The 26,639-nt window shown below is 38.1% G+C and overlaps 1 protein-coding gene across 3 annotated transcripts in view; it reads left to right on the forward strand.

Moving 5' to 3' along the window:
* ATG10 (autophagy related 10) overlaps positions 1-26,639 on the forward strand; it is a 254,085-nt gene that overhangs the window by 43,466 nt on the left and 183,980 nt on the right. The window contains exon 2 of one of the 3 annotated variants that reach the window (XM_061151951.1): positions 7,280-7,406. The exons of the other annotated variants lie outside the window; for them this stretch is intronic. The gene's annotated coding sequence lies outside the window, so the exon portion shown is untranslated. The remainder of the gene's footprint in view (positions 1-7,279; positions 7,407-26,639) is intronic. 3 annotated transcript variants of the gene reach the window in all.

The following is a 26,639-nucleotide window of genomic DNA, read 5'->3' on the forward strand; positions in this document are numbered from 1 at the left end:
GAACCTAAAAATACTCTAGAAAATAGTTCTTCTTCTTTTCTTTTTTAAATTGGGGCTCATATTTTGTATGCTTTGGATTTTTCAATTTAATTTTTATTTTTTTCCTGGTAATTCATTTTTAGTGTTTTTCACAAAAGTATGTCTATGACAGATTGGAAATAAAAATCCTGATCTTTCACCACAGATGGTTTGAAAACCATTTGGTCTAAGATGAGATTTTCAAATGTTGATTTATGTCCTTTTGCCCCATTATATAACATTAGATATTAAAATTTGAGTAAAAAGTAATTCCCATACCCTAACAAAACAGCTTGATGACATCGAATGGTTAATGAGCTAAGTGCTGGAAAGTGGAACCTGAAGTGGAAATATTCTTTAAATATTATTTAATTTTGGTTGTACTGGGTCTTTGTTGCTGCATGTGGGCTCTCTATAGTTGTAGTGAGCAGGGACTGCTCTTCCTTGTGGTGTGTGGGCTTCTCATTGAGGTGGCTTCTCTTGTTGAGGAGCACAGGCTCTAGGCACATGGGCTTCAGTAGTTGTGACACATGCGCTCTGTAGTTGAGGCTCGCGAGCCTTAGTTGCTCCACAGCATGTGGAATCTTCACGGACCAGGGATTGAACCCAAGTCCTCTGCATTGGCAGGAGGATTTTTACCTGCTGTACCACCAGGGAAGTCCCGAAGTGGAGATATTCTGATTCCTATGAAGAGCAGGTCCTTATGCTCTAGTGACCCTTGAGTGAAAGTTGGTGTTGATATTCTCATAAGAAAATCTAATAAGAAAAACCTGACTAGGATCTTGTGTCCAAATGGAAGTAGGCCCTTGCCAAAAATATATTTTTAAAGATTAGGGTAGATTTGGACTTCCTTCGTGGTCCAGTGGTTAACACTCTGTGTTTTCATTGTAGGGGACACAGGTTCTTTCTATACCTGGTTGGGGAACTAAGATTTGTATGCTCTGTTCAGTTCAGTCACTCAGTCGAGTTTGACTCTTTGTGACCCCATGGACTGCAGCATGCCAGGCTTTCCTGTCCACCACCAACTCCCGGAGCTTGCTCAAACTCATGTCTATCAAGTCGGTGATGCCATCCAGCCATCTCATCCTCTGTCGTCCCCTTCTCCTCCTGACTTCAGTCTTTCCCAGCATCAGGGTCTTTTCTGAAGAGTCAGTTCTTCACATGAGGTGGCCAAAGTATTGGAGTTTCAGCTTCAGCATCAGTCCTTCCAATGAATACCCAGGACTGATTTCCTTTAGGATTGACGGGTTTGATCTCCTTGCAGTCCAGGGGACTCTCAAGAGTCTTCTCCAATACAACATTTCAAAAGCATCAGTTCTTCGGTGCTCAGCTTTTCTTTATGGTACAATTCTCACATCCATACGTGACTACTAGAAAAACCATAGTTTTGACTAGGTGAAACCTTTATCGGCAAAGTTATGTCTCTGCTTTTCAATATGCTGTCTAGGTTGGTCATAGCTTTTCTTCCAAAGAGCAAGTGTCTTTTAATTTCATGGCTGCAATCACCATCTGCAGAGATTTTGGAGCCCCCCAAAATAAAGTCTCTCACTGTTTCCACTGTTTTCCCATCTATTTGCCATGAAGTTATGGGACTGGATGCCATGATCTTACTTTTCTGAATGTTGAATTTTAAGCCTACTTTTTCACTCTGCTCTTTCACTTTTATCAAGAGGTTGTTTAGTTCTTCTTCGTTTTCTGCCATACGGATGGTGTCATCTGCTTATCTGAGGTTATTGATGTTTCTCCTGGTGGTCTTGATTCCAGCTTGTGCTTCATTCAGCCCAGCATTTCCCATGATGTACTCTGCAAATAAGTTATACGGACTTGACATACTCCTTTCCCGATTTGGAACCAGTCTGTTGTTCCATGACCAGTTCTAACTGTTGCTTCTTGACCTGCATACAGATTTCTCAGAAGGCAGATATAGTGGTCTGGTATTCCCACCTCTATAAGAATTTTCCACAGTCTGTTGTGATTCACACAGTCAAAGGCTTTGGTGTATTCAGGAAAGCAGAAATGGATGTTTTTCTGGAACTCTTGCTTTTCTGATGATCCAACGGATGTTGGCAATTTGATCTCTGGTTCCTCTGCCTATGCTCTGTAGCATGGCCAAAAAAAGGAAAAAAAAAATTACAGTAGGTTTTAGGTGGAGGAAGGAAAAGAACAGAGAAAGTTGAGTTGTGTACTTTTTGGCACTTTTGATGCCAAAACTTTGGACCACCGTAATAGGATATAATGTGGGCCTTGACAACAAAGAAGAACGTAGAAATGAAAAAGCATCAGTTGACAAGTTTCATTTACTTCTCACTTTTACTTAGTGTATTTAGTGCTACTAAAAATCATTATGAGGCATGCCTCTTTTTATGTATTTTATTCATTGCTGATACCTGGACAAGAAATCAGAACATAAAGTTGAGATTTATGTGTTATATAACCTCAAGTCATAACAATGTTCATAGGTCATAGAAATAGGGGTTTACAATTAGAAGGTCATATCATTCACCTTGTTACAAATACTGTTTCTGTTAAGGTTGCTTATGATACATTGGTTTTTTGGTAGCCATTCTCTGGGTTCTGCCCTTGAGAATGGGGTGTGCCATAAGGGAGATGTCCTGAGCATAGCATGCAAGAAGCGTAGGTCTCAATCCCTGATTGAGCTGGGATGAGACTTACACAGAGGATTGTCCAAGAATATATGCTGAGTTTGGTAGGGAGATAAACTGATACAGGAGCTGAAAGTTGACTTACTAGATCAGAGCTTCCTAATTGCCATGCCATGTACATTGCTCTGCCATGCACAGGCTACGGGTTAACTCAAGATACTACGGTCATTGTGTTTTGTATACTTGTTCAGAAATTTGTAGTAATTGGAATGATATTTGAGTTCCATTTGAATGGCTCCTTATGTAAACTCTATAAATTCACTGATTATTTTGGACCCAAAAGCTTTAGGTGTGGTACTTGTGGCCTGGAAGTTCTCTGTAGTACTCACATCATGTTATACATACCCTTGACATTAGACCTGGAGTCATTCCAGTGTGTCTGACTATAAGCTTGTGATATATTTATTAGTAAGCTTTTAAAAATTCCTAAAGTTGTGATAAATAACAAAAGTATGTAAAACATAAGATACAACATTTTTAGCATTTACATTAAAATATTTTTAAATTATGGGAAAAAATATTAACCCATTTTTAAGTGGCCCAAAACTACAAAAAAGATCTTCATGACCCAGATAATCACGATAGTGTGATCACTCACCTAGAGCCTGACATCCTGGAATGTGAAGTCAAGTGGGCCTTAGGAAGTATCACTACAAACAAAGCTAGTGGAAATGATGGAATTCCAGCTGAGCTATTTCGAATCCTAAAAGATGATGTTGTGAAAGTGCTGCACTCAATATGCTAGCAAATTTGGAAAACTTAGCAGTGGCCACAGAACTGCCAACGGTCAGTTTTCATTCCAATCCCAAAGAAAGGCAATGCCAAAGATGTTCAAACTATTGCACAATTGCACTCATCTCACATGCTAGCGAAGTAATGCTCAAAATTCTCCAAGCCAGGCTTCAGCAATACGTGAACTGAGAACTTCCAGATGTTCAAGCTGGATTTAGAAAAGGCAGAGGAACCAGAGATCAAATTGCCAACATCGACTGGATCATCGAAAAAGCAAGAGAGTTCCAGAAAAACATCTATTTCTGCTCTATTGACTATGCCAAAGCCTTTGACTGTGTGGATCACAACAGACTGTGGAAAATTCTGAAAGAGATGGGAATACCAGACCACCTGACCTGCTTCTTGAGAAACCTGTATGCAGGTGAGGAAGTGACAGTTAGAACTGGACATGGAACAACAGACTGGCTCCAAATAGCAAAAGGAGTATGTCAAGGTTGTATATTGTCACCCTGCTTATTTAACTTATTTGCAGAGGACATCATGTGAAGTGCTGGGCTGGATGAAGCACAAGCTGGAATCAAGATTGCTAGGAGAAATATCAGTAACCTCAGATATGCAGATCACACCACCCTTACGGCAGAAAGCAAAGAAGAACTAAAGAGCCTCTTGATGAAAGTGAAAGAGGAGAGTGAAAAATCTGGCTTAAAACTGAGCATTCAAAAAATGAAGGTCATGGCATCTGATCCCATCACTTCATGGCAAATAGTTGAGGAAACAATGGAAACAGTGGCAGACTTCATTTTTGGGGGCTCCAAAATCACTGCAGATGGTGACTGCAGGCATGAAATTAAGACACTTGCTACTTGGAAGTAAAGCTATGACCAACCTAGACAGCATATTAAAAAGTGAAGACATTAATTTGACAACAAAGGTCTGTCTAGTCAAAGCTATGGCTTTTCCAGTAGTTATGTATGGATGTGAGAGTGGGAGTATAAAGAAAGCTGAGCACCAAAGAATTGATGCTTTTGAACTGTGGTGTTAGAGAAGACTCTTGAGAGTCTTTTTGACTGCAAGGAGATTCAACCAGTCCACCCTAAAGGAAGTCAGTCCTGAATATTTATTGGAAGGACTGATACTGTAGCTGAAACTCCAATACTTTGGCCACCTGATATGAAGAACTGACTCATTGGAAAAGACCCTGATGCTGGGAAAGATTGAAGGCAGGAGGAGAAGGGGATGACAGAGTATTAGGTGGTTGGATGGCATCACTGACTTGATGGACATGAATTTGAGCAAGCTCTGGGAGTTGGTGTTGGACAGGGAAGCCTGGCGTGCTGCAGTCTGTGCACTCGCATGGAGTTGGACACAACTGCTCAATTGTACTGTACTCAACTGAAAGTAGTACAGTTTGGTAGTATTCAGTACATTCATATTGTTGACAGTCATTACTAGCACCCTTCTCCAGAACTTTTTCATCTTAGTAAACTGAAACTCTTTACTCAAAAAATAACTCCTTCCACCCAGCCCCAAGCAACCACCGTTCTACTTTCTTTTCTATGAACTTGACTGCTACCTCATTTAAGTGGAATGTATTTGCCCTTTTACAACTGGTTTATTTTGCTTTAGCATAATGTCTTCAGGGTTCATTCATGTTATAGAATATGTCATAATTTTCTTCCTCTTAAGGCTGAATAATATTGTACATAGACTATATTTTATTTATTCCTTCATCTTTTGATGGATATTTCAGTTGCTTCCATCTTTTAAAATTTTGTTTTTTAATGCATATAAAATATTTAAATTTTAATTTCAATTTAGGTTGGTATCAACATCATCATCATCATTTTATAATTTTTCTGACTTGGAGCTTATATAAGATCATTTTTATTACTTTTATTATCATTTTCTCATATTAACTGGTACTAAATAAAACACTAATTTTGTTGCTTTTTAACTTGCTTACTTACTTATTTTTTGCTTTTGGTGTTAATAATTAGCCAAAATCACATTCTTGTTAGAATTTTATAATAAAATATGTTTTTGGAAATAAAAAATGTTTTAAAAAATTTAGATAATAATATAATGTAATTTAATTAAGGTGATTCATTAAAAGGCTTTCTCATTTCAGAAAATAGTCAAAATATTTTAATCATATACCAGTTTATGCATTATATATATTTTTCAAATATTTCAAAGTTTTAATTTTTTGGAGTGAACAAAAGGCAATGATTATTCATTTGAGTTTACATGAAGTTTGTTTTTAAAACATTTTAATTAGCATAGATTTCCTATTCCTGTAAGTAGATTTTATGTAGTTGTAAAAGCCTGTTGGCCCTATTAGTTCTTCTAATATTAGTTCACATATTAGTTCATCATAATATTTAAGGACTTCTGTGGCTAAGACAGTAAAGAGTCTGCCTTCAATGCAGGTGATCTGGGTTGATCTCTGGGTCGGGGAGATCCCCTGGAGAAGGAAATGTCTACCCACTCTTGTATTCTTGCCTGGAGAATTCCCTGGACAAAGGAATCTGGCAAGCTACAGTCCATGGGATCATGGAGTCAGACACAGCTGAGTGACTGACACTCTCACTTTCATAATATTTAAAGAATATTTAAATTTTACAGGTGTTGTACTTATTTTTCAATCTTAATGGATAACTTTTTATTAGAGCTGGAAAGCCATCAGTTTCACAAAGAAATACAGTATCAAAAAAACTTGAAGTCACTAATTAGGTAATGAAATGAGAATCATCTCCACCTTTGATGTGGGTGCTCTGTAACTTTTTTGCCCTTAGCCTAAATGCCTTCCTAGAAAGAAAAGTTATCAGATGAAGACAAGATATCACATAAACTGCACTGACACTTCACCCCTGAAACTCTTCCTGTTCAGGAAAAGACTGGAACTTTCTTAAATTTTGCAAAAGCAATGCAAAAATCAAGACTTTTGAGATTGTTTCTAACAATAAACTATATCAATTTATTTAGGTCAAGTAAAAAACAAAGCAAAACAGTTAAGTGGTCACATCATTAAAAGCTGAAGCCAAACTGCCTTTCACTAGGATGGAAGCCCTCATTTGACCAGCCAGGCTGGAAACTTGTGCAAATAAAGCAAAAGAGGTAGAGGTAGCACTATCAGATGATAATATTTGTAAATGTATTGATGCTATGTCAGATGGCATAAAGACAAAATTAATCCAGATAATTATTAAATCAAATGAGCTTTTATTGCAGATTAATGAATTTACACACTGCTGCTAAGTTGCTTCAGTTGTGTCTGACTCTGTGCGACCCCACAGATGGCAGCCCACCAGGCTCTGCCGTCCCTGGGATTCTCCAGGCAAGAACACTGGAGTGGGTTGCCATTTCCTTCTCCAATGCATGAAAGTAAAAAGTGAAAGTGAAGTCGCTCAGTCGTGTCTGACTCTTAGCGACCCCATGGACTGTAGCCTACCAGGCTCCTCCGTCCATGGGATTTTCCAGGCAAGAGTACTGGAGTGGGTTGCCTGCCAAATTCCAGCACAGTAAGAATTCCTAAAGAGAAATGCTAAGAAGAATATTGGTTCTCTGTAAAGAAGTACCAAAACAAATTACTGGAGATGAAATATTGCAGGTGGTAAATTCATACTTTGAAACAAATAAGGTATTATGGAAACATGCTTGAATTTGTATTACTGGTAGAATGACTGCAGTGACAGGAGGGTATAATGGTTGCACATCAAGAGTTATGAAAACACTGAGATTCAAATAATACGATGTTTTAGTCAAAAAGAAAGTCTTTGTGTAAAAGTTTGCCTGTATATGAGTTTCACATATGAAAAGGGAGAATCTAATGTAACTGAAGCTGCTTCACTCACATCTGTTTTCAGCTTCATGTGAAGAAATGGGATTGAAATACGACTTTCCACTGTTTCATACTAAATAAAGGCCAGTAAATGTCCAGTGAAGAGTTTTGTCAAAGTTTATGAACTAGAAGGAAAATTGGAACTTTTTTTGGTAAGCAGTTCTTACTTTGAAAATTTGTTGAAAGATAGTTATTTGACTTAGGGAATTCCCTGGTGGTTCAGTGATTAGGACTCCTCGCTCTCATAAGCCATGCAGGGTGGCAAAACAAAAAACAAAAACTTAATTAGCTGAAAGAATGAACCTAATTAGTAGAAAATTACCAGGACCTCATGATAATGTATTCACATATACTGATAAAGTTTATGGATTCAAGTCAAAAATTTAGCCTTGGAAATGAGGAGTTAATAAAGTTTCACTTGTAGTATTTAGTCAGTGTCGCTAGAGGATTTCCCTGGTAGCTCAGTTGGTAAAGAATCTGCCTGCAGTGCAGGAAATCTGGGTTTGATCCCTGGATCGGGAAGATCCCCTGCAGAAGGAAATCCCCACTCCAGTATTCTTGCCCGGAAAATCCTGTGGACAGGGAAGCTTGGTGGGCTACAATCCATGGGGTCACAAGAGTCAGACACGACTTGGTGACTAAGCTACCACCATTTAGTCAGTGTCACAGTTTGAATAGTAAAGAATAATTATTAAGACAAGTTGAGCAACATCTTGTATATTTAAGGAAAACCTGCTTCATTGGTTAAGGAGTGTGATTTCAGTTGTATTTACAGTTTATTCATATTATCATAAGAAGTTTCCACATTTCATTTGTTGATGAAAGTAAAGGAAGGTCTATTTGTTTTACTGGATGTTGACACTTTTGAAGTCCAGTTTAGATTTGAATCATCGAAGTTCTGGTTAGTGATGAGAAAGGAGTTTCCATCATTTGGAGAAAAGTGATAAATACTCCTTTATATAGAGACAGAAAGTAGATTAGCCTGGGGCTGGGAGTAGGAATAGGAATTGACTATAATAATTATATAGTATAAAGAAAATATGTTTAAGATTTCTTGACCAGGTTTCATGTAGACACTACTAAATATCCCTCGGTTTACTTCATTATACTTTTCAAATATGAATTTTTATGTCTATGATGTGAAATGGGTTAGGAAGCACTGGATTGAATCATATGACAGGAAGGCTGAGGCAGAAATGTCAACTATGATGGGTCCCAAATTCAATATCTAAGAGTTATCAGACAATGGAGTAAAAAGCAAGGACTGAGAGAGGGTAAAGGTTTAGGATATATATATTTACCAGCTGGGCATGTGCAGTGTCTTATGTCTTCCTGTTGTGAGGGATAAGGGCTCACAGTAGTATGGCAGAATGGGTAGGTGGCAGAAGGTTGATGAACCAGACTAAGCTGGGTTAAGACAAATTGCTATTCAGATAGTTTCTAAATTATGTAGAAGAGTAAAGGCCTGGAAGGAAAAATATGTTATCTTAGTCTCCTCTGACTCACTCATGGGGATTGATCACAGTAAGTTAACACTTCAAGGAGAAGCCTACTTTTTAGAAAAAATACTCATTGACAATTACTTTGTATTAGGTTCTAACTAAGGGTTTTATTTATTTATTTATTTTTTGATACTGGTTGGTAATGGTACTCGTTATTATCCCTACTTTATAGATGAAGAAACTGAGGTCATCCTTATTCAAGGTAGAACTGGGATATGAACTCAGGTAGTAGAGAAGGCAATGGCACCCGACTCCAGTACTCTAGCCTGGAAAGTCCCATGGATGGAGGAGCCTGGTGGGTTGCAGTCCATGGGGTCGCTAAGAGTCAGACATGATTGAGTGACTTCACTTTCACTTTTCACTTTCATGCATTGGAGAAGGAAACAGCAACCCACTCCAGTATTCTTGCCTAGAGAATCCCAGGGACGGCGGAGCCTGGTGGGCTGCCATCTATGGGGTCACACAGAGTCGGACATGACTGAAGTGACTTAGCAGCAGTAGTGTGATTTTCAAGTCTGTGTACTTAACTCTATGCCATACTGTTTCTCAAGTCCATAGTGATCCTAACTACCCATCTCCGTTTAAACTCCTGCCCCTGGTCTCAGACAGATTGTTCTTATGGCCTGGCCTTTTGCTGTAGAGGATGTGGCCTGCAAAGGATGCTATAGTAGGGCCTCCCTGGAGATTACAATCAGATGTTGCTGGGTCCCACTTCAGTTGCTTGTTTGGGGGAAAGCTATTGAATAGTCTGATCTTATTATTATCAGAACATTTATTCTGTAGTAGCCCATCATTTATGTAGCTGTGGTGGCCACTAACCAAATGTGGCTATTCAAATTGAAATTCAAATTAAGTAAAGTTAAATAAAATGAAAATCCTGGTTTCCTAGTTGGACTTGTTGCATTTCAAGTGGCTACTGCCTACCATTTTGGATGGCACAGAGAACATTACTATCACTGCCGCTGGCTTTGTTGGACAATAGCATTCACACGGGTTCCCCTCTTCAAGTCTGTTCCATCAGAAGTGAGAGCTCAATTCCTGCTGTTTCTAACTCCTCAGGCAGCCTTACTTCAGCGGCTGGCCCCACGGATTCTGTCTTTCCTCATAATATGAAAGACAGTGATGCCAGAAAATAATAGATTTTTGTAGTCATTAGTTGGTGGTTCATACAAGATTTACTTTCTTAAAACAGTTCTGCAGTATTGTTGACCTTGTTCTCCTTACCTTATCCTGCAAGTATAACAATTTCAAACTGAGTTCTAAGAAATCCCTTCCTGACAGCTTGTCACACTTGGGCTTTGATTGAACCTGAAGGCATCTTTATCTCTTGTGTACTTTGCTGTTAAGCAAGAGCTCCTGTACTGGATTTTTGAGCCTAGTTTTAGGATTTTGCTTTTATTCATGCTAAGTATCATCTTATTTTTACCCGACTGAGATTTTAAAAAAAATTAAGTCTTGATTTGATCATCTGATAAGCCATTATTATTGTTATACCTAGCTTTGATAAGCATACCTTTGTAGGCTGGCTAAAAAGAAGTCATGTCAAATTAATCTGTTTTATTTTGAGAAGGTTCCCGGATTGGCAGGATGCTATGGAAGGAGTGAGTTTGGTCCCAACCGAATAATTTAGAATGTTTTCATGGGTGGGCCACTAGGTGAATAAGGACTGCAGTAAACATAATGAATTTGAAAAACCTGAGAATATTTAGTCTGGAGAAAGATAAACTATTTCAGATATTTAAAGAACTATGTTGAGTGAGTGCTGTTGATCAGAAGGAGAATTTATTGCTATCAGAGGAAGTTTTCAAGGTTAGTTATGAGAAGTATAAAGTGTTGTTAGAATGTTCAGGGCAACACAAATGCTCCCAAGACCTTGGAGCAGCACTGCATAAGAAGGGGTAACTGCAGGATATTTCCATTCTTGCAACCACAAAAGTGAAGTGAGCCAAAAAACACAGTGGGAATTAAACGAAGTAGGGTTAAGTTTTCATTAAAGGCTGTGCCGTGCATTCACCACTCCTGGTTGCCCTAGCAACCAGGCTCCCTCGCATTCTAATGACATTATAATGAGAAAAAAACACATGCAAATGCAGTAAATAGTAATTAGAGGCAGAGCCATACATGAAGCAGTGAGCTCTACCTTGGGAAGGTCTGAGAAGGAGCTGGTGAAGGGTTTATACTGAAGACAAAGAAGGAGGTGATGAAAAATGAGTTATGTACAAGAGTTAAGTTGAGTCTACATGGAATGTGCTTTAGAATTTGTCTCCTGCAAATACCTGTTGTTTCTCCAAGCAGAATTTAGTCAAAGTCAGAAGTCATGCAGTTGTACATCCACATTGTCTAAACCTTTCTACCTGTTGGTGTCATTAAATGGAAAGAGTCTTAGCTGTATTTGCTTCAGACTCGGAGCAACTGTAGCAACCTATGGTTTGGAATGCTCTCCCTGCCCACAGGGCGCAGGGCTGGACTGGCCCAGGCAAGACAGTAGGGCCAGAATATGTAGCCAAGAGCCAGTCTTAGTGAAGATAGAGTCTTAAATCTGTATTACTTCGGATGAGACAAGTAGGACCAGTGAGGACTATATTTGGTTAATAGGAGGTGACACATGCTGTCTGTGTCACTGGAAATGTGTCAGGAGACACTAGGTGACTGCCTGTCTCAGGTGTGATAGGTAGGGCTTTAGGTTTGTCTAAATGGGTAGACCCAGACTCTGAATCTACGCTCGATTTTATTCTCTTCCGTTTATTTCATTTTATTCAGGCTCTTCTGTCTTTTCTATTTTTATTGCCACATGTCTGTGTATCTTTCTTGGAAATGGCTAGAAAATGTTAGTTATATTGCCTGCTTCACATTATCCCAGTTCTTTGATTTATCTTTTTGGTGTCAGCTGAATAAAAATTATAGTAAATAGCCTTTGAGATCCATAAATGTTCACTGTTCTTTTTCCTTCTCTAAATTAAAAAAAAGTTTAAAAATTTCACAGGAAATGCACATATACTTTTGTAAAAATCTGTACTGGTATACTATTAAAAATTTAAGTAATATACACACATAATATGTCAAAATGTTTTACGTGCCTTTCAGCTACCTCTTACCTCCTTGCCAACTCCTAGGCCTGAACTTCTCTTTAGAGAAAACCAGTATTAACAGTCTGGGGAATAAACTTCAGAATTACTTCCTATGCACTTATATGTATGGTTATTATATATTATAGTATATACTATCAAGACATTAGTCATATCTAACACTTACTGAGTGATTACTATCGCTGGGCAGTGATCTCTTTTGTATATTTATTTAATCCTTAGAACCACCATTTGAGGGATATTATAAAAGAGAGGAAGGCCAAGAAAAGTTAAATTAATCCACAGTAACAAGCCAAATTTATATCTGAGGAAGTCTGATTTGGAACTCATGCTTTCTGTCATCATACTATCCTGCTTGTTCTGCAGGTAACATATATGTAATGTTTTCTTTTTCCATATATGTGGAATCAGTCATTCCATATGATTGTTCTTAAAGTTTTGTTTTGTTTTTTTAACAATATCCAGAGGTCATTCCATATCAATAATTTCCATCTGCCAGGTTTTTTTTTCCGTTGTTATATTTTGTTCTTTTGTTCAGATGCACTGTACTTTAAGCTTCCCTCTACCTATGGGCATTTAATTTTCTATGGCAAATGATACTTTAGTAAATATCCATGCAAAACAATTTTTATGTGTACTTATTCTTATTTCTGTAGAACAGATAGTTAAGTAAATTACTTAATAAGAAGGTCTGCTCATTTTACGTTCTCAGAGATACTGCAGAATTGCCCCAATCCTCACTCCCTTCCTGAACTATTTTTGGCATTTGGGACACCGAGCTTGTGGTTTCCTTCTACCTCTCAATGACTCCTTAGTGGCTTCCTCTGATGCTTCCTCCTCGTCTCCTAATAGCTCAACTCTGGAGTACCCCAGGGCTAAATCTTGGGACTTCTCTTCAACAGTTAGACTCTCTCTTGAGGAGGTCTTACCCACCTCCTTAGCTGTAAATACGATGTATGTACTGATGATTCTTGAAATTGTATTTTTAGCACCTATCATGTCCCTGAACCTCAGACTTTTATATCCAGCAACCTGACATTCCATTTGCGTGTCTATGAGGCAGCGCATTTAACTCATTTTTACTTAACCTTTCCCATCTCCCTCATAACCTACTTTTTCCACATATTTCCCTATCTCAGTAAATATTAGCTTCTAGTTGCTTGGAACAAGAACCTAGAGTCCCCTTTGACATCTCTCTTTCTCTTACATTCTATTTTTAACCCATTAATAAATCCTATTATCTTCAAAATTTATCCATAGTCAACCACTTCTTACCACCTCCACTGCACCACTGTAGCCCAGGCTGCCAAGGTTTCTGACCTAGCCTAGGTGGTGCTACTGGTAAAGAATCTACCTGCCAATGCAAGAGATATGGGTTCAATCCCTGGGTTGGGAAGATCTCCTGGAGGAGATCATGGCAACCCACTCCAGTACTCTTGCCTGGAGAATCCCAGGGACAGAGAAGCCTGGCAGACTACAGTCCATGGGGCCGCAGAGTCAGACATGCCTGAGCAACTGAGCATATACACACATTGCAATAGCTTCCTAACTAGTGCCCATTAGGAATCTGGTCTCTAAACAGCAGTTAGAGTGATCTTTTTAAAATGTGAGAGTACTGTATCACTCTGTGGCTCAGAATCCTCCAGTGACTTCCAGTTTTTGTCAGAGTAAAATCTGAACGTTTGACCACGACTTCCATGGCCTAAATGGTTCCCACCCCTTTTCTCTCTAGTCTTAAATGCCATCATTCTCCTTTCCATTCTCCCTTCTCCAGTCGTATGCCTATGCCTGCTGTTTTCCACCATGGAGTCTTGGTGCATCTCATTCCTACTGTCTAGTTGTTCATAAAGGTAGCTTTATGACTATTCCCTACTTCAAGTCAGATCGTCCCTCACCTTATCTGTGAGGTCCTCCTATTTGTCCTCCACCCTATGTAAAATAGCATCTTCCTAACCCTACCACTTCCAAACCCCTTTACTGTGATCTATATATTTTTCTTGCACTAAAACCACCTATTCTACATATCCAGTTGTTACCTTCTCTGACCTGCATCTCTTCCTCTAGAATGCCCGCTGCCTGAGGCCAAGAACTTCTGTCTGTTTGGTTCACTGCTGTATTTCAAGGTCCTAGCCCACCACGTTATATGAACTAGGTGCCAATATTTGTTGAATGAATAAATGAGTAAATGAGAAAACAGACAAAATTTCTCTCCTGACTGGAGCAGTTATTCCTATCAATAAGTACATGAGTATGCCCACTTTCTCATACTCTCTATAAAATTAGATATTACTGACCTTTAAAAGTTTTTCATTCTAAAAGGTGAAAAATGATATAGTGTTTTAATTTGCACTTTCCTCATTACCTTGGCATTGAGCATATTTTTACATGCTTATTGGTCACTAGTGCTTCCAGGAATTTCTTGTTTATGCGCTTTGTCTATTTTACTGTAGTTGTTTATCATTGTAATAGTGATTTGTAGGAGTAACTTCTGTATTATGACTATCAATCCTTCATTTCCTATATGTGTTGCAAATATTTTTTCCCAGACTGTCACTTCTCTTTTAACTTTGTTAATAGTATCATTTGTCAAACAGGAGTTTTTAATATTTAATAAACCTGCCAGTCTTTTGCTTTATGTTTTCTAGGTTGGTATTTTGTTCAGGAAATCTTTTCTAAGTACAAATTATGAAAATATTCTCTTGTATTTTCCTCTAGACCTTTGTTATTTTATTTTTTGTGTTTAGGGCTTTAATCCATCTAGAATTCATTTGGAGACTCTGAGATGTGGTAATGTAGTTTATATTATTTAATGGTGACTCAGTTGACTTCGTTATTGACCAATGCATTCTTCCATCTATGATCTAAATTCTTTTTTTATCATATGTTAAATTTCAATATATAACTGTGTCTATGTCTAGACTCCATTCTCTAATCCTGATCTATTTTTCTTCTACCATAATAACATAGATTTTATTAGTACTAGTGCTCTTTAGTTGGTTTTGATATCTAATAATTCTGTCATTCATTTTTTAAAAATTAATTACCCCATGCATTTTCTTTTAAAATTAATTTTAAACTTGCTTTACAGGTTTCATAAGAAAACTTTTTGGGTTTATTTTCATGCCCTATAATACAGTTGTAGAGTTTTCTTGACCTAATGATTTTTTCCTGATATTTTGGTTTGGTATTTTCCTGGATGTTTGACAGTTTGTATTCATACTAGGAATAATACTTTATTTATCTTTATGATTTTAACTGATTATTGCTACAGTTGTAAAGTTACTGATTTTTATATGTTGATCTTTTTTTCTGGTCACTCTCTGAAACTCTCTTATTTATTTTACTCCTTTTTCTGTTGATTCTTTTAGATTATTTAAGCAAACAATGAAATCATTTGCCATTTTAGTCATTTTCTTTAAATACCTTCTTCAAGCAGTGAGTTGGGACACTTATAGAGCCCACCTTGCCTGTCTCCTTTTCCTCAGAGATCACACTCCTACACTGCCTGTGTCCAATATCTGAAAGTCCCAACTTCATATTTATTTGGTTTTGTTTTCTAGTTGCTTAAGAATTCTATCATGGCCAGAAGACCAAAGAAACAGATAAATGCAAAAATTCTTGAAGGATACCAATCTGTCCCCTTATTATATGAAATGAAAATTTAATGAATGCAGATTTTAGGTTAAGATTCTGTTAGATACATGATCATTAGTTCAGCTGGTTCGTTTCTAAACCTAAGACTGGGAATACAGCAGGTGGATAACATGACTAACTAATGGAAATGAGGGAAGACACTTTGATTTGTAGCATAAGTGTGCGGTGAAGTGGTGAGCTTCTGCTCCTTCTATTTCATCGTGTCCCTGGGTTCACACAGGCCCTGCCTTGATGCAGAGGCAATCTGCTAGTGTCACACTATGGGAAGCAGGCATTCTGATGAAAGATACAGAAGGAGAGGGCATCAGTATAAGAGCTTTAAACATGCACAGGCTTGGAATGGAAATGACTGTGAGGGCAGAGGTTGTGACTCCTTGTGGGAAATATGTCAGGAAACTTTTGTTACATTAATAAAAAAGGATGAGTGAAGAACAGCCTCCTCTTGCCTTCCTCCTCCTTGCTCTTCTCTGCTTGCAGTGTGAGTTTGCCATGTGTCTGGTATTGATCCAAGTAGTGGATATTGAATGCCCTTTTTGGCAGGTAGGATGACTCCAGTAAAGTCTTCAGTCTCACATTATCCAGGTCCCACGCATAAAAATAGCGAGTGTACTACAGTGCAGCCTTTTCTAAAAGCTTTCAGTGCTTTCATCCCCATTACTGGTCAGAACCCTTTTGGTTTCCAGCAACAAATCTGAGAATCTGCCTTAGTCAACTTCTGGAGTTGCTCAAGGCTGGAGCAGCTTCTGAAGGTCTGGCCTCGCTCAGCGATCCTGGTGAGGGCGCCTCTGTGCTCGGCGCAGGAGCTGTGGGACTGCCATTCTCCCATCTTGTCCTGCCTCTTCACCTGCACTGGCTGAGTAGTAGTGTCCCCCCAAGTTCATGTCCACCTAGAACCTGTGAATGTGATTTTGTTTGAAAATAGAGTCTTTGCAGATATAATCAAGTTAAGATGAGGCCATACTGGATTAGAGTGTGTCCTAAATGTAATCTGACTGATGTCCTTCTAAGAAGAGGGAGATTTAGACACTGAGGTACAGACACACGGTAAAGACGGCATGTGGTTATAGAGGCAAACAATGGAGTGATGTGTCTACAAGTTGACAATAACCAGTACCTAGGAGGGAGGCAAGGAAAATTTCACCCTTAGAGCAAGAAGAAAGAGCAGGGCCCTGCCAAACCTTGATTTTGGATTTCTGGCTTCCAGATCTAGATCTGTAAAAGAATTAACTTTGTTGTTTTTAGCCACCCATTTTGCTGTACTTTGTATGCATCCATATCAGGAAGGCCTTGCTCACCTTCCTTTCCTTTTTTCCACCCACACAGCAGAGTCCTTCTCCCAATTAAAACTGCTCAAGCTCAGGCACCCTTCATTTCATGAAAAACTAGGAAAGTTAATAAATTATTTATACAGCTTTGCAAGGACTGTGTTTTGAAATGAAAGTGACAATTTGCTACCCTGATAATTTTCTACTGTCTGACTATCAAATTTCCTTCAATTTATTTCATTAAGTACAAAATTACTTTAATACTCTTAATTTTCTTGAATAAGGCCCTTATAACAGATACTTTTATAAAAAGAAATTATTTAGGATAGGAATAAGATTCAGATTAACTTCAAATTTAGAAATCAGGATGGAGAAGGTCAGAACTTGGGTTCATCTTTATGTTTTCTTATCTATGATATTAGAAGAGCAATGATAAACTTTGAGAACATTTCATCTAGAGCAAACAAAATATGGTAAAATCTCTATAAACTTAAGCTGAAAGTAGAAACAAAGAAAAATTTATTTTTCCTACAGCAGGCCCCCCATATCCTCCCGCCCAGTCAGTTACAGTGTTTGTTTTGCTGGCCATTCCTCAGGCACAAATAGGCAGGAATGCTCCTGGAAGTGAAACCAAATTGTTTAATATAATAAAAACTGTGAGGGTACATATGGAGGTCCCACATCCATGAACTGAAAATTGAAAACTTTCAACGGGGCAAGTTGAAAAGCCTGAAAAATGTTTGTTAAAAGTTGAAAGAGAGAAAAGAGAATGAAATCCCACAAAATGCTTAATAGTGAAACTTAACGTTGTTAACATTTTTCTCTGGTGAAAATGTTGTTAAAGAAAATGGAACTAGTGTGACCTAAACTTACTGTTGATACTTTGGCTCTAAAAAGAGAAGGGATTTAGCATTATTTAAACTATTACCATTTTTTAAAAATTTGTATGAAATAAGCAGGCTGTGTGTATCAACACATAAACATGTGTGCTCATCTGCACCTCCCTCTCCTCAAAAAGGTCATCAAATTGGTCCCGTAACATCCTTTTCTGACCTGACAAATGGTGGATTTTCTTCTTCTCTTTATACCCTGGGGTCACTGCCCTTGCTGGGGTTTGACCTGCCTTTGGGGTAGGGGAGAGCAGTGTGTTCTACTGCTCATCTAAGAACTTGGAAGAGATTAGAGGTAAAAAGGGGAGTGACTTGGTAGGTCTACGAGTCCTCCCAGGGAAAGGGAGTAGGCCTGATGTGAGAAAACTAACTCCTTACACAAACAGCCACACTGCTGGGATTCCCAGCATGTTTTTATTGATGGAATTTAAAACTGAAGGCCCTAAGTGGTATAAAACAATGTCCACTTGAGAAGCAAAGTGAAGGTATACTATAATTAGGTAGTGACTTAGGAAAAGCACTGGCCTTGTTTTTGTTTAGCAACTAGACGATAAGTTTAGAAAGGAGAGAAAATAAAAGTTAATATTGTATGCAAGAACATTTTATGGTTCTTAGAGTATTATTGACTGTAGAAAGTGGAAGGAAAGCACAGTATTACTTTTTTTTCTTCATGAAGTGGATTTTTATATTTAATTTAATAACTTTTACAAGGAAAAAATACATGATCATTATAAAAATTTTAATAATATATAGATATATAAAATACAGTTGAAAATATTTCCTTCCATCTCCTCTGACTCAATTCTGTAGTTTGTTTTCTATGTACCATGTAGATGTATGCACACTTATAACATATTTACATAAATGGGATCATTGTTTTATAAATTACTTTTTCCACCTAATATTACACAGTGGACATCTTTCTTAGCATATATAGAACTATCTCATTATTTCTGATAGCTACATAGTATTCCATCATATGGATGATTTAAGTTTGTTTAAAGGATCCCCTATTGGTAAAGAATAACCCCTTAGTTATTCTCACAGTAATTCCTGTAACCTTTAACAATTTACTTCTACTTCCTAATATCTTATCTTTGGACAAAATCTATTGATTCCTGCTATGATAGATAAGGAATTTAGTGTACTTATTCTGTATCCCACATTCCTTTCTGTTCCTGCTTATTTTTTAAGTTAATTATATTATTATTTTTACATCATCAAGATTTGTAATATTTAGATTCTGTTAAGCAATAATTACTCCTCTGTGCTTTGTTTATCAGTTGATTAGAGCTTTAAACCTAATTAGAGTCTGTGAATGAGCATGCTAGTATAAACAAGAGTAACTGCTACTAAATATTGTGGTAGAAGGCAGTAGTATAACCCTCTGCCACATGGCTGCTTTAGAGAGAATATTTCAAGTTAAGATCCCACAGATTCTCTTTTAGTTTCATACCATGACCACACTAAGAAAGCTCTTTTAAACTTGACAGAGCCAGAAAACTTCCAATCAAGGAACAGTGCTCACCATGTTTTGTGGTTTAATTCCCAGCTAGTGAACCAATGTGTTCAGTAGGCATTCACACCTTAGGTTACACAGATAAAGGCAATCATCATTATGGGTCATGTTGTGCAAATGGCGAAGCAAGGGATATTGGCCTCTATTGGATGGGACAACACATAAAATAGAAGATGGAATGCTTTCCCAGAAGGACAGCCTCTGCCTCCTCGTGCATGCCCAGTTGTTTCAGTCATGTCCGACTCTGTGACCCCATGAACTGGAGCCCGCCAGGCTCCTCTGTCCATGGGATTCTCCAGGCAAGAATACTGGAGTGGGTTGCTGTTGCCTTCTCCAGGAGATCTTCCCAAACCAGGGATGGAACCCATGTCTCTTTTGTCTCCTGAATTGGCAGGCAGGTTCTTTGTCTGAGGTGTATCTCCAACTCTTTCCCCAGAAGGTGTTGATGGACTGTTCAGTAATGGTTATGCCATGTTTAGTAAACTCTAAAATACCACAAGTCCAGGGAAAAGATGTGCGGAGGTCTTTTTCAAGGGTGAAATATGTTGTACACTTACTTTTATTTTTGGATTTTAATTTTCCTAAGTTTTTGGTTTTTTGAATTTTTGCGAGTCAAAGGCCAGCAGTTACCCATGAATTGCTTTGACTGGATCTAGTCACTCTTGATATTGACTCAGAGGTATCAGAGTCAGCCATGGTCAACTTTGATACATGTATTGAGAAGATGTAGCAGTATGGATTAGTAAGACTGGGGCACAAGGAGACATTTTAACATATTCAAAATTGTGTTCTGGAGGATCTCGAAATCCTTATCAGTCACCTTTCTATACCATCTAAGTTTTAGGCTTTAAAAAATGAACAGATACTAGTTTATTGTCTGAACTACCCAGTGTAAGCTTTGCTTTTCAGCAGCAATTTTCCTTCTTTTTTTTTGCCCTCAAGATTAATTAACTCTGGACAGCTACTGGTAGTATTGGTTTGATCTCTTACAGAAGGAAAGAACAACCTCTTGAGATCTGTGGCCTAGGTTTGGCTTGTTCCTCAGGGTCACATTGACCTTGAAGGTCCTGTTATTTGTTCAGTGCTGGCAGTGACCTAGAAACTTCCTCTTAATTCCTCCCCAATGGCATTGCCAACCCTTCTTGCAGCTGGTCATTCTGGGTAGTTAAATTTGACTTTATGTCCTATATGCAATCCTTTATTCCAAAGCAGGGCTGAGGCCCTTAGATAACCACCTAATATTTTAGACAGCAGTAGTTTTCTAGAGTAGATTGTTTAAAGCTTATTAAAATTCAGCTTCAAAAACCCCACAGTTATTTGGGTAGCTGGATTCCGGCAAGCATATCATAGCTTTCTGGGTGGCATAGCTTATGACAGCTTGTAAGAAAGCAGACCCAAACATGTTCTGTTAGGAAATCCTTAGATCTCCATCCAGTGTGTATTTAGTACAACACTAGAAAACTTGCTCGTCTCTCTAGAGTTCTTTAAGGCTTCCAGAACATTTTTCCCCGAGAAATTCATGATTGGAATCCAATGCAGCAATGTGATGGCCTGGAGGTATACCATTCAAAAGGCAATCAATAAAGTATTTGTTTAACATACAGTGTTTTTCCTTTAAAAGCACCAAAGGGTTTGTACACTAAAAATGTAAGTTTCCTTCCTAACCCTCCCACTCTCCTTACCCAGACCTCAGAGATCACCACTCATACCAGTGTCTTGGGTGTCCTTTCAGATATTTTCATTGTACACAAGCACATGAATTTATATTGAAACAAATTGTAGCATAATACACGTATACGTGCTATTCTGTATATTTTTTAAATTAATGATCTATTTTGATTATTATCCCATATGAATACTTACTAAACATACTCACTTTTTTATTACTGCATAGCATTCTATTATTTGGGTATACCATAATTTTTTTTTTAATACTGTAATTTATTTAACCAATCCTTACCAATGAGCTTTTAGGTTATTTACAATATTGTGCTATTAAAACAATATTTTAATACATATCATTGCATGAATTTTACTCCCTACATGTACAACTGTTTCTGTATGACAGACTTCTCTAAGTACCGTTTCTGGATGGAAAGTAGGTGCATTTTAAGTTTGGATTCATATTGCCAACTTGCTCCACAGGGAGGTTAAACTAATTTAAACTATCCTGTCCTTGGCAATGTATGAGAGTGCCTGCCTGTTTTATCCACAGTGTATTTAATGCTTTCTGATTTTTGCCAATATGATAGGTAAAAGATGGTATCACATAGTTTTAATTTGCATTTTTCTTATTGGTAACATTGAACATATTTTTATATGATTAATATCCAGGTATACTTCCTCTTTTAGTGAATTATCTATTTATATTCTTTGCTTGTTTTTCTATTGGGCTATTGGTCTTTTTCTTAGAACTAGTTTTGTTAGAACTATTCATATATTGAGGAAATTAAAGCCATTTATATGTTGACAAATTAGTCCTTTTCTATTTGAGCTACAAATCTTTTTTTTCACATTTTGATATTTGCCTTTTGACTTTAAGAATTTTCCTATGCAATAGAATTTATTAATAATTTAGTCAGTCAGTTCAGTCGCTCAGTCATGTCCGACTCTTTTGCGACCCCATGAACTGCCAGGCCTCCCTGTCCATCACCAACTCCCGGAGTTTACCCAAACTCATGTCCATCGCGTAGGTGTTGCTGTCTAACCATCTCATCCTCTGTCGTCCTCTTCTCCTGCCTTCAATCTTTCCCAGCATCAGGGTCTTTTCAGATGAGTCAGCTCTTCGTATCAGGTGGCCAAAATATTGGGAGTTTCAGCTTCAACATCAGTCCTTCCAATGAACACCCAGGACTGATTTCCTTTAGGATGGACTGGTTGGATCTCCTTGCTGTCCAAGGGACTCTCAAGAGTCTTCTCCAACACCACAGTTCAAAAGCATCAATTCTTCGGTGCTCAGCTTTCTTTATAGTCCAACTCTTACATCCGTACATGACTATTGGAAAAACTATAGCCTTGACTAGACGGACCTTTGTTGACAAAGTAATGTTTCTGCTTTTTAATATGCGGTCTAAGTTGGGCATAGCTTTCCTTCCAAGGAGTAAACGTCTTTTAATTTCATGGCTGCAGTCACCATCTGCCGTGATTTTGGAGCCCAAAAAAACAAAGTCAGCCACTGTTTCCACTGTTTCCCCATCTATTTGCCATGAAGTGATGGGATGCCTGGCGTGCTGCAGTTCATGGGGTCGCAAAGAGTCGGACACGACTGAACAACTGAACTGAACTGAACTGAACTGAACTGATGGGATCAGATGCCATCATCTTTGTTTTCTGAATGTTGAGCTTTAAGCCAACTTTTTCACTCTCCTCTTTCATTTTCATCAAGAGGCTCTTTAGTTCTTCTTCACTTTCTGCCATAAGGATGATGTCATCTGCATATCTGAGGTTATTGATATTTTTCCTGGCAATCTTGATTCCAGCTTGTGCTTCTTCCAGCCCAGCGTTTCTCAAGATGTACTCTGCATATAAGTTAAATAAGCAGGGTGACAATTTACAGCCTTGACGTACTCCTTTTCCTATTTGGAACCAGTCTGTTGTTCCATGTCCAGTTCTAACTGTTACTTCCTGACCTGCATATAGGTTTCTCAAGAGGTAAGTCAGGTGGTCTGATAGTCCCATCTCTATAAGAATTTTCCACAGTTTATTGTGATCCACACAATCAAAGGTTTTGGCATAGTCAATAAAGCAGAAATAGATGTTTTTCTGGAACTCTTGCTTTTTCAATGATCCAGCAGATGTTGGCAGTTTGATCTCTGGTTCCTCTGCCTTTTCTAAAACCAGCTTGAACATCTGGAAGTTCACGCTTCACGTATTGCTGAAGCCTGGCTTGGAGAATTTTGAGCATTACTTTACTAGCGTGTGAGATGAGTGCAATTGTGCTCAAAGAATTTGAGCATTCTTTGGCATTGCCTTTCTTTGGGATTGGAGTGAAAACTGACCTATTCCAGTCCTGTGGCCACTGCTGAGTTTTCCAAATTTGCTGACATATTGAGTGCATATTTTATGTGATGTCAAAGTTTTTATTTACTTTGTAAATATCTTTTAACAATTTTTAGGGAATTCCTTGGTGATCCAGTGGTTAAGACTCTGCGTTTCCACTGCAGGGGACACAGGTTGGATCCCTGGTCAGGGAAATAAAGTCCTGCAAGCTGTGCAGCCAAAAATAAAAAAATAAAATAATAAGAATAAATACATGAATGCATAAGAGCTATTATAGTCTTCCAGTGTTTACATTGAACACATTTATGGTATTGTTTTTCTATTTAAATCTTTATTCCTTATTTTGATATTTCATGTAGATAACATGAGGAGTTTTGACTGTGAGGTAGTGTTTTCTTTTTATTAGAGTCTACTGGAAAGAGTCTGACTTCACTGGTCTGAGGGGGCACCCTAGTAACAGCATTTTCAGAACTCCTCAGGTGAGTCAGATATGTAGCTAGCATTGAGAACCACTTTTTAGTACAGTTTGTTATCTCTTTGAGGCAAGGATTGCAGTCTTCCTGTCTCAGTGCTTCTGATTGTACATCCAGATCACCTGGGATCCTGTTAAATACTGATTTCGATGCACGAGGTCTGTCGTGGGCTTGGGATTCTGCATGTCTAATGAGCTCCCAGGTGATGCTGTGGCTGTGGTCCCAGACTGCACTTGAGTGGCATGAGCTATTTCATGTGCAGAACCTGGCTTCCCCCAGCCCATGAGTGTCAATGAGGATCTTTCTGCTCTCATCCCGCTCTCTGGCATAACTTGCTTAGTATAGTAGAAAGAACTCAGGCCACAAGACCTGCTTTCCACTTCCAGCTCTGCCCCTAATTGGTTGTAGGACAAGTCTCTTCAAAGCACTTCAGTCCTTCACCTTCTTATTGCTAAAGCAGGAGGGTGGAACTGGGTGAGGTATAAATTTCCTTTTGTTCCATCTTCTCCCATGAAGGTCCAGGGTGTTTTCAGCCTCTGTGGGGATAAGGTTTTTTATATGGAAGATGGTTCAGATTCTACAGTAAGGACCTCCCTTCCTCTAGCGATAGGGCCTAGGCCTGAGCTTAGGATCATTGGAGAAAGTGAGACTAATCAATGTTAGAAAGTTAAAGAGGTTAATGCTAAATTGTAAGCTATAGTAAGTACAGTAAGTCTGCAGGGAAGCTAGAGAGGAATGTCCATTGGAATTTTCAGGGGGAGGTTTGAGTTCAATTCTGTTTGCTGGCCATGATGGACTGTAGTGCCAATTTAGAGGGCAGTTCTCATATTTTTACATTTGTTGTTTCTAAAAAAGCATCCTTCAACAGTGAGGAACAAAACATATTTTTATACCTTAAGTTAAAATGGTGTGGGAGAAAGGCCTCCTTCTGTGAAAGTAAATGTTTGAAATACTGTAAAGCTCTCCTTTTTCTATATTTAATTTTTCAAGACTAATCTTGTCTATTAAGAGATTGATATTGAAAAGAAAATCACCATGACCAAATATAGCATGAGGTAAAAAATAAAAACCCTTTTGTGCTTCCCTGTAGACATTAATAAATAGTATCAGAAATTTCCTAAAATGGATATTTAAATTGTTTAAATTATAAGTAACACTAAAAATGACACATCTCTATCCTAACTCATTGGAAAAGATACCAGGTAATTTATTTAGATTTTGTAACATAGATGCACAGGAATTTCTGACTCACCTCTTTGATGTCAAAGGAGGTGTATTTTGCATTGTAATTAGAGTTCTACTAAGTTATAGCTTCCCTTAGGAAGAGGTTGTATGACCAACACTCAGGTATTAAAAATACAAAATAGAAGTTACCCTCATTTGATGGATTATATGCAGTATACACAATTTAGCTCTAACTTTTCTCTGAACACCCTAAGACTTTTTCCTTCTATTGCCAGATTATTTTAAAATTGCAGACTGTGAGCACTTTTTCTCAGAAACACATACTATTATGGTTTTATTGTATTTGGTAAATGTTTTGTCAGAACTCAACTTATATAGTATATAATCAACTATTGATTATCTATCATAATGAATGATAATACAAATACAGTAGAAAATCTTCTCCTTTTCAACTAATAAACACAATATATGTCATTTTATAAAAAGATTATTTTGGTTACAAGTGACAGAAAACCCAACTCACATTAGATAAAGCCAAGAAGGGACTTTTGGGGGCCAGGTAATTGAAAATTTGAGGGCAGAGCTAGCTTCAGGTATGGTTGGTGTAAATAGTGTAATCAGAATCTTATACATCTTATGGTCTTGTTTCCCTCTGTGTTGGCTTTATCCTCAGGCTCCATTTAATTACATAATGGCTGCCAATACTGCCAGAGTTTTACCTTTCTGGGTCAAATATCGGAGAAAAGAGAATAGCTTTCACTGGAAATACAACAATAATTCCATCTACAAAATGTAGAACCTTAGTGAAATAATAAAAGATAATAGTATTTGATACTTAATGGCTTACTTTACAGGCAGGAGGGATGTTCAGGACGTTTAACCATCTATGATAGTGACATCAACCAGTCTGAATGAGTTGACTGCAGTCAACCAGAACTAGTATTGATCATGGTCAAACAGCAGGTTCCCTGTGTGAATCCAGAGGGATGACAGTCCAGCTGACTGAGGTATGGATCACAGCCTTGTTGTGGCAGAGGGGCTCGCATAACTAAATAAAGCTCTGAGCCATGCTGTGTAGGGCCACCCAAGATGGACAGGTCATAGTGGAGAGTTCTGACAGACTCTCATGGTCCCCTGGAGGAAGGAAAGACAAACTACTCCAGTATATTTGCCTTGAGAACCCCATGGATAGTGTGAAAAAGCAGCAAGATATGACACTGGAAGATGAGCCCCCGTGGTCAGAAGGTGTCCATTGTGCTACTGAGGAGAGCAGAGAAATAGCTCCAGAAAGAAGGAAGAGGCTGGGCCAAAGTGGAAACAACACTTAGTTGTGGATGTGTCTGATGATGAAAGCAAAGTCCCAAGAGGTAAAGAACAATATTACATAGGAACCTGGAATGTTAGGTCCATGAATCAAGGTAAACTGGACATGGTCAAGCAGGAAATGGCAAGAGTGAACATTGACATTTTAGGATTCAGTGAACTAAAATGGATGGGATTGGGCGAATTTAATTCAGGTGACCATTATATCTGCTACTGTGGGCAAGAATCCCTTAGAAGAGCTTGAGTATCCTTGATAGCCAACAAAAAAAGTCCAAATTGCAATCCTTGGGTGCAACCTCAAAAACCACAGAATGGTCTTGTTTCATTTGCAAAGTAAACCACTCAACATCAGGGTAATCCAAGTCTATGCCCACACCACTAATGCTAAAGAAGCCAAAGTTGAGTGATTCTATGAAGACTTAGAAGACATTCTAGAGCTAATACCAAAAAAAAAAAAAAAAGTCCTTTTTATCATAGGGGATTGAGATG

Source organism: Dama dama, chromosome 9, assembly GCF_033118175.1.
Source record: "Dama dama isolate Ldn47 chromosome 9, ASM3311817v1, whole genome shotgun sequence".
Lineage (NCBI taxonomy): Eukaryota > Metazoa > Chordata > Mammalia > Artiodactyla > Cervidae > Dama > Dama dama.